The sequence below is a fragment of the Pollachius pollachius genome (assembly GCF_949987615.1).
Source record: "Pollachius pollachius genome assembly, chromosome: 7".
Lineage (NCBI taxonomy): Eukaryota > Metazoa > Chordata > Actinopteri > Gadiformes > Gadidae > Pollachius > Pollachius pollachius.
In genome coordinates this window covers 26,610,247-26,616,740 of record NC_136940.1, presented here as the reverse complement: position 1 = coordinate 26,616,740, position 6,494 = coordinate 26,610,247, and positions in this window count along the sequence as shown.

Here is a 6,494-nt window from a genome sequence, read left to right as displayed (position 1 = left end):
GGTTATCCGTTCTCCAGACAACATTACGATGGGGAGAGACCCTCATCTTGGGGTTTGGGTTTCATGACCCCAGTTTGCATGCCCGACATGTCCTTGAGCAAGATACTGAAAGCGAGCCCCGGCACTGCTGCAATGCCCTTTACCGAATTCATGTTGATGCATCGACATCCGAGCAACACAGGGTTACATTACCAGCAGAGTGTGTGACACCCTGCTCTGCCTCTCCATTCAAATGATTGGATATTTATGCTCATTAAATGATTCCAAAGAGTGTAATTATTGTGTAAACAGTTGTAATGACAGCCTTTGAAGTAACATAGACATAGCATGTATATGATACATATTTGTATGTGTGATACGTATTTGTATGTGTGCATGTATATGATACATATTTAGCTTATTCAGCACACAAACACACACACACACACACACACACACACACACACACACACACACACACACACACACACACACACACACACACACACACACACACACCCACACAGGAACACGGAAAATATAAACAAATGGGAAACAACATTTTGAAGGAAAAATACTGCGTCTATTCAGGTAATCTGACCAAGATTAAAACAAAGATTTGTCCCGTCAAAACTCGACTAATCTACGTTGATAATCTTTCATTAAGAGCTTAATATAAATCTGACATGCGCGGATGGGGTAAATTGGGGGGGGACTTCAGATGGTGGCTGGGTGCATGGTAACAATAATTACAGCTGCCCTGTATGCACGGTGGCCTACTTCAGCGGTCAACAATGCATGACAAGTCTGCTCTCCAATCTGCCGTCCATCCACCCACTCACACATTCATCCGCTGCTCCAATCATTCCCACCTAACTTGAACTTACTTGTGGTTTGCATCTAGGGGGTAGGGGGGTAGTCATGGTTAAAGAGAGAGAGGGTGAGTGGCTAGGGTGGGTAAATGTTGGAGAATGAGATCTATTAAAATGCAGTAGCCCCTGGACACTATTTGTCTGCATGCATGTGAGTGTGTGTGTGTGTGTGTGTGTGTGTGTGTGTGTGTGTGTGTGAGAGTGTGTGTGAAAGTGTGTGCATGGGGGTTGCAGTCCCACAGATGGCTCACACCGAACATATAGCCAACAGCCCCTCACTGACAAGTGTGTCAAACAGGTTTAATTGTGTGTGTGAGTGTGTCTGTGTGTGTGTGCGTGTGTGTGTGTGTGCGAGCATGCGTGCCCGTGTGTGTGCAGCCCGGCAGATGGATCCCTAACAATGACACAGGAACTGACTCTGCCCCTCCTCATTGAAAGAGGGGGAGAGAAAAAGGAAAACGATGGGAGCACAGATATTAATCTGCGCCCTCCCAGCGCCCGGCAGGCCTCCCTCTAGCTGCCCCACACAAAGACTGGAGCTGCATCCTATCTGCATAGTGTATGCATAATCCCGCGTAGAGCGTGTACAGTGTGTGTGTGTGTGTGTGTGTGTGTGTGTTGCCTCGAGACCCCGAGCCTGTCAAACCCCCCCCCCCTACCCAAGCGATCAACTTTTCATAGATCATTTGTTCATTTGCTCAGGGAGATGGTAATGACGCGGGACCTGCCATTCTCCCCGTCCCCGACGCATCTGCTCTACAGATGGCATAAGTGTGTGTGTGTGTGTTTATGTCAGGAAGAGAAAGCCAGAGAGAACCAGAGAGAGACTGGGTGCACAGTATACCATGGAAGGTCTTGGAGAGAGCTTTAATGTGTGTATACATAATGTGGCCGTTCTAAGCTGGACTACGGGTGTATGTGTGCAGCAGTACGGACGTGAATGAAAGGAGGAGAACGTGAGAGAGTGTTCTTGTCTGTAGTCAGTTACTGGCACAGGTGGCAGGTGTTGTGTTTGCCATTTCTGTTGCCATAGATACCAAAATGTCCAGCAACGCAGACATTGTCTCGTTTAAGGTCTCTTTCTCCACACCGGAGGATTGTTTCTGCGCTCACACGCTGCCTGCTACATTATACTGTACACACGGCAATCTGGAACCCCAACAAACAATAATGTCCTCCAGTCCCTTCACCTTTGCAGGGGAGGAAACCCAATCTGCGTGCCACCCACACAATGGGGGACAATGGAAGGGGAAGTGCTTTAAGACAATGCAGGGGATAGCCCCTGAAATGAGGGCTATGTATTTGATATGTGTTTAGTATTATTATTGAGTATTACAATGTTCCTGTTAACACAGTTGATCATACATTCACACACACACAATTGTGCACCCGCACAAAGACACACACACACACACGCACACGCACACGCACACGCACACACACACACACACACACATAAGGTCACACAGCACCTGTGACCCAGGCAGTCCTCTCCCCGCTAGACGCTACACTCTGCCGTGTTCTTTAATCACTTCAGTGCTGAACCTAAACAGCTCTCCTTTCTATTAAAAACTGCAGTCTGTTGTAAAACAAGATAGGGAGGGAGACGCTGTAGAGGGAGAGAGAGAGGGAGAGGGAGAGGGAGAGGGAGAGGGAGACATGCTGACAGGGCAGAATGGAGCCATGGTTACCCCACTACACCTGTGGGTAGCTGCTCTAGCCACATTTTAATGGTGTGTGTGTCAGTTTCCACATGGCCATACTTCTTAAATAATCGATGTCATGACTTTTTTGGGGACTTGCAACACAAAGGTGATAATTCAGGAAGTTTTCACTTTAACTCTCATCATTCGATCCTTTTGCAATGATAGTTTTAACCGGCGCAAACAAATACCAAACAGACACACACACACACACAATGTGCATTGTATAATTCCCTGCGGGTTCTCTATGCATCCAGTGTGTTTCCCCTGCGCTATGTGTGAGCTCTGTCGGCCGAGTGATTCAGCATGAGACAAATTACCACCTTCCCTCCGCCTGACACAGCCCCACTGTGCGGCCCCACACACACCGCAGAACGCACAGCTGGATGCATCAGGGGCGCCGGGGGAGACGCAGGAGGCATGTTGGCCGTCATGGGACGACCAGAGACAACACAGTCGGGATCGATGTTGAGGACAGTGGGGGAGTGTGTGTGTGCATGTGGAGTGTCTTTGGGTATAGATTTACTCTACCAAGCTACAATACTAGCAGGCCGAGTTCAACTGCTGCCCATAGAGAGAACCAAATTAAGAAAGAGTGGAGAGAGACGAGGAGAGGAAGAGAGGAGAAGGCAGAGGACACACAGGTGCCTAGACTCATGCAGGAGAGAGCTTGTATCTGCATTGGACGAGCAGTGGGTTGTCCAGGGCTCCGCATCTCCGGGCCGTACCGTCTAGTCTTCAGTTTAAACTCAGTAGCCCACAGGCGCTGTCTCATACCCAACTGCAACAGCGAGAGCTGAAAGTACAGTTCATTAGTAGAGAGAGACCCATGGCTGCTCTAAGGCTCACCCTAACCTTTGCTTTTTACAATGTTATTTTATTGTGAGCTAACTTATATTGTGTTTGTGTGTGTGTGTGTGTGAGAGATAATGTGTGAGTGTGTGTATGTGTATGTGTGTGTGTGTGTGTGTGTGTGTGAATTCATGTATGTGTACAGCTAATAATGTGTACAAATTACTGTCCAACATTGGCTTAAAAAATAAATGTAACAAAATGAAATGACATATTTACGTACAAGTTGTACGTTTGTGTGTGTGTGCATGATCACATCCACAATATTGTATGTATGCATACATGTATGTTAGAATGAGTTTTAAAGTGTGCATGTGTGTGAGTATCTGGTGTGTGTGTGTTGGGAGGGCCATACAGGAAATACTGTTGTGCAGCATGTGGTCATGTTGGGACGGAGGCACCACCGACAGAGACACGCAGAGAAGCCATATTTTCTGTCCCAGTTACATATGGCCGGCGAATAGCACTCTCTGGCCAAGATGTGTGATCTCTCTTCACCTCCAGGCCCCTTCAGTCCTGAGCTTTGGTGAACAACGTTCAGCCCGGAATGTTCTTCCTTCTGATTTTCAAACTGGGAATACAGGGGCTAAGGATTTGTATCTATATCTAATTTTTTATAGGTTCTTGGTCCACAGAATCCATACTGTTCTTCACACCAATGCGTAAAAGGGATTTGAGGATATTCTCTGCCTTGTTCAACAATAGCCCATAATTCTATCTCTCATTGTTCAGGAAAAGCCAAGGTGGGCCTGTTATCCAGCGCTGGGATCCAAGGTTGTGGAAAGTTATTCCTGCAGTTGTTTTCATGGATCCTCTAGAAACAGACACAACAGGCCTACAGTTGGCTCGTAGCTGCGCAGGCTCTATTCAACTCAGTACGGAGGCAGATGTTGCTTTGTAAATAGTTTCCACCAAGGAGTCCTGTTTCCTTGGCAACATTCTAATACACAAAGTTCCAGGAAGGAGGGGTGGATAAACGCAACATCTCAATCACATGCACAGCGGCATTAAGCCGGGACGTGTGCAGAATACCTCTTTAAGCTCCTCTCTAATCGCGTCTTTGATCAGGCGCTGTCTCACTGAATCCTCCAGCATCGGAATGACATTGATTGCTCCGGCCTCGGAGAACGCCGCACGCCGGCAGGGCCTCGCGCGTGCCGCGGCTCGGCAAGAAACCATTAGCTCTGGTGGCTCAAACTTTCCAGTTCAGCTAATTTAATGAACAGCTCCAGAGGCACTCTCCTCTGTTCTCCCCTCTCTCCTCTCCTCTCCCATCTCTCCTCTCCCCTCTCCCCTCTCTCCTCTCCCCTCCCATCTCTCCTCTCCCCTCTCTCCTCTCCCCTCCCATCTCTCCTCTCCTATCTCTCCTCTCCCCTCTCCCATTTCCTCTCTCTTCTGTCTTCTCTTCTCCTCAACTCTCCCCTTTCCACTCTCCTCTCCCCTCTTCTCTCCTCTCTCCTCTCCCCTCTCTCCTCTCCCCTCTCCCATTTCCTCTCTCGTCTCTCCTCTCTCCTCCTCTCCCCTCTCCTCTCCCATCTCTCCTCTCCTCTCTCCTCCTCTCCCCTCTCCTCTCCCCTCTCCTCTCCCCTCCCTTCTCCTCTCCCTTCTCCTCTCCCTTCTCCTCTCCCTTCTCTCTCCCCTCTCCTCTCCCCTCCCTTCTCCTCTCCCTTCTCCTCTCCCCTCTCCTTTCCCCTCCCTTCTCCTCTCCCCTATCCTCTCTCCTCTCTCCCCTCCCTCACTCTCTAAGCTATCCGTCCTCGTTCCAGTGATCGATGGTAATGATTATTACCCGATTCCAATTGGGCTCTTTGCACGACAATGGACATACCTTTCCAAGCGCAGTCCGACCAATAACACAGGTTATTTGAAGTCCTCTTTCTGTGATGCCCTCGATGAGGGAAACAGGCCTGTCCAGAAGCCTGTTGAGCCATTTCTAGGCTGAACGGGCAGGTTAGGTCATGTGGAATATTTAAATTTGTTTGAATGGAATGATTTTGCTATAGCCAATTCTGGTTTGTGTGACAACACAATATTACATGTTCTGCTGTTAGGCCGAATGGTTAGAGTGCCCTGCAAAACACACACACACACGCACACGCACACACACGCACGTGCACACGCACACGCACGCACGCACACACACACACACACACACACACACACACACACACACACACACACACACAAATATATACACACACAAACATATGCACACAGACACTCACACAACAACAATGTCTTCAATTATACTTTTGATCTCACAGATTTGAGATGTCAGCATTAAAATTGTAAAACTGCAGAAAAATGTAATAGGTGGCCCAGTTCCTGCCTCCTCCGTCCGTCCACATGCCCGTGTGTCCTTCCATCTATCTGTGGGCTTATTTCACTCCCCCAGCAGATCTTCAAGGTGAGCCAGACGGACGTTCGGGTTTCAGACATAAAGACTGACAATAAGGCAAAGACACACTGTGAAGAGTCAGCAGGTAGCAACACTGAGCGATACAAACGCAAAGACTGGCAAAGCATGACTAGGCGAAAGCTTCCAAAGAGATAGAGCCCACAGATAGCAACACTGCAGGCAACAGGGCAGACAGACAGACAGACAGACAGACAGACAGACAGACACAAAAGGACCACACAGACTGAACCATTTACATATCTATTTATCCTCTCTCTCTCTCTCTCGCTCTCTCGCTCGCTCTCTCTCTCTCGCTGCTAAAGGGTGATGTCATCGTGCAATGTGAGCTTCCCAGTGGTCCTGGTCACATGATGCAGCGTCCCCGTGACTGGAACAGGTTTCCATCGCTGCTGCTGCTCCTGGTGACACCCAAAACTGATGAGCACCCCTCCCCCCCTCCTTCCTGCTGTCTCTTTAGCTCTCTCTCTCTCTCTCTCTCTCTCTCTCTCTCCCTCTCTCTCTCTCTTTCCCTCCCTCTCTCTCTCGTAGTTCTTTCTCATTTATTTTTTGTTGATTCTATGTGTTTCATTAGCATTGGTGATACCATCCCTCTGACAACGACTCTCCTTTTCTATCCACCCCTGTGTCTCTCTCTATGTTATAGATATATATTTATAGACCTTCAGCCCC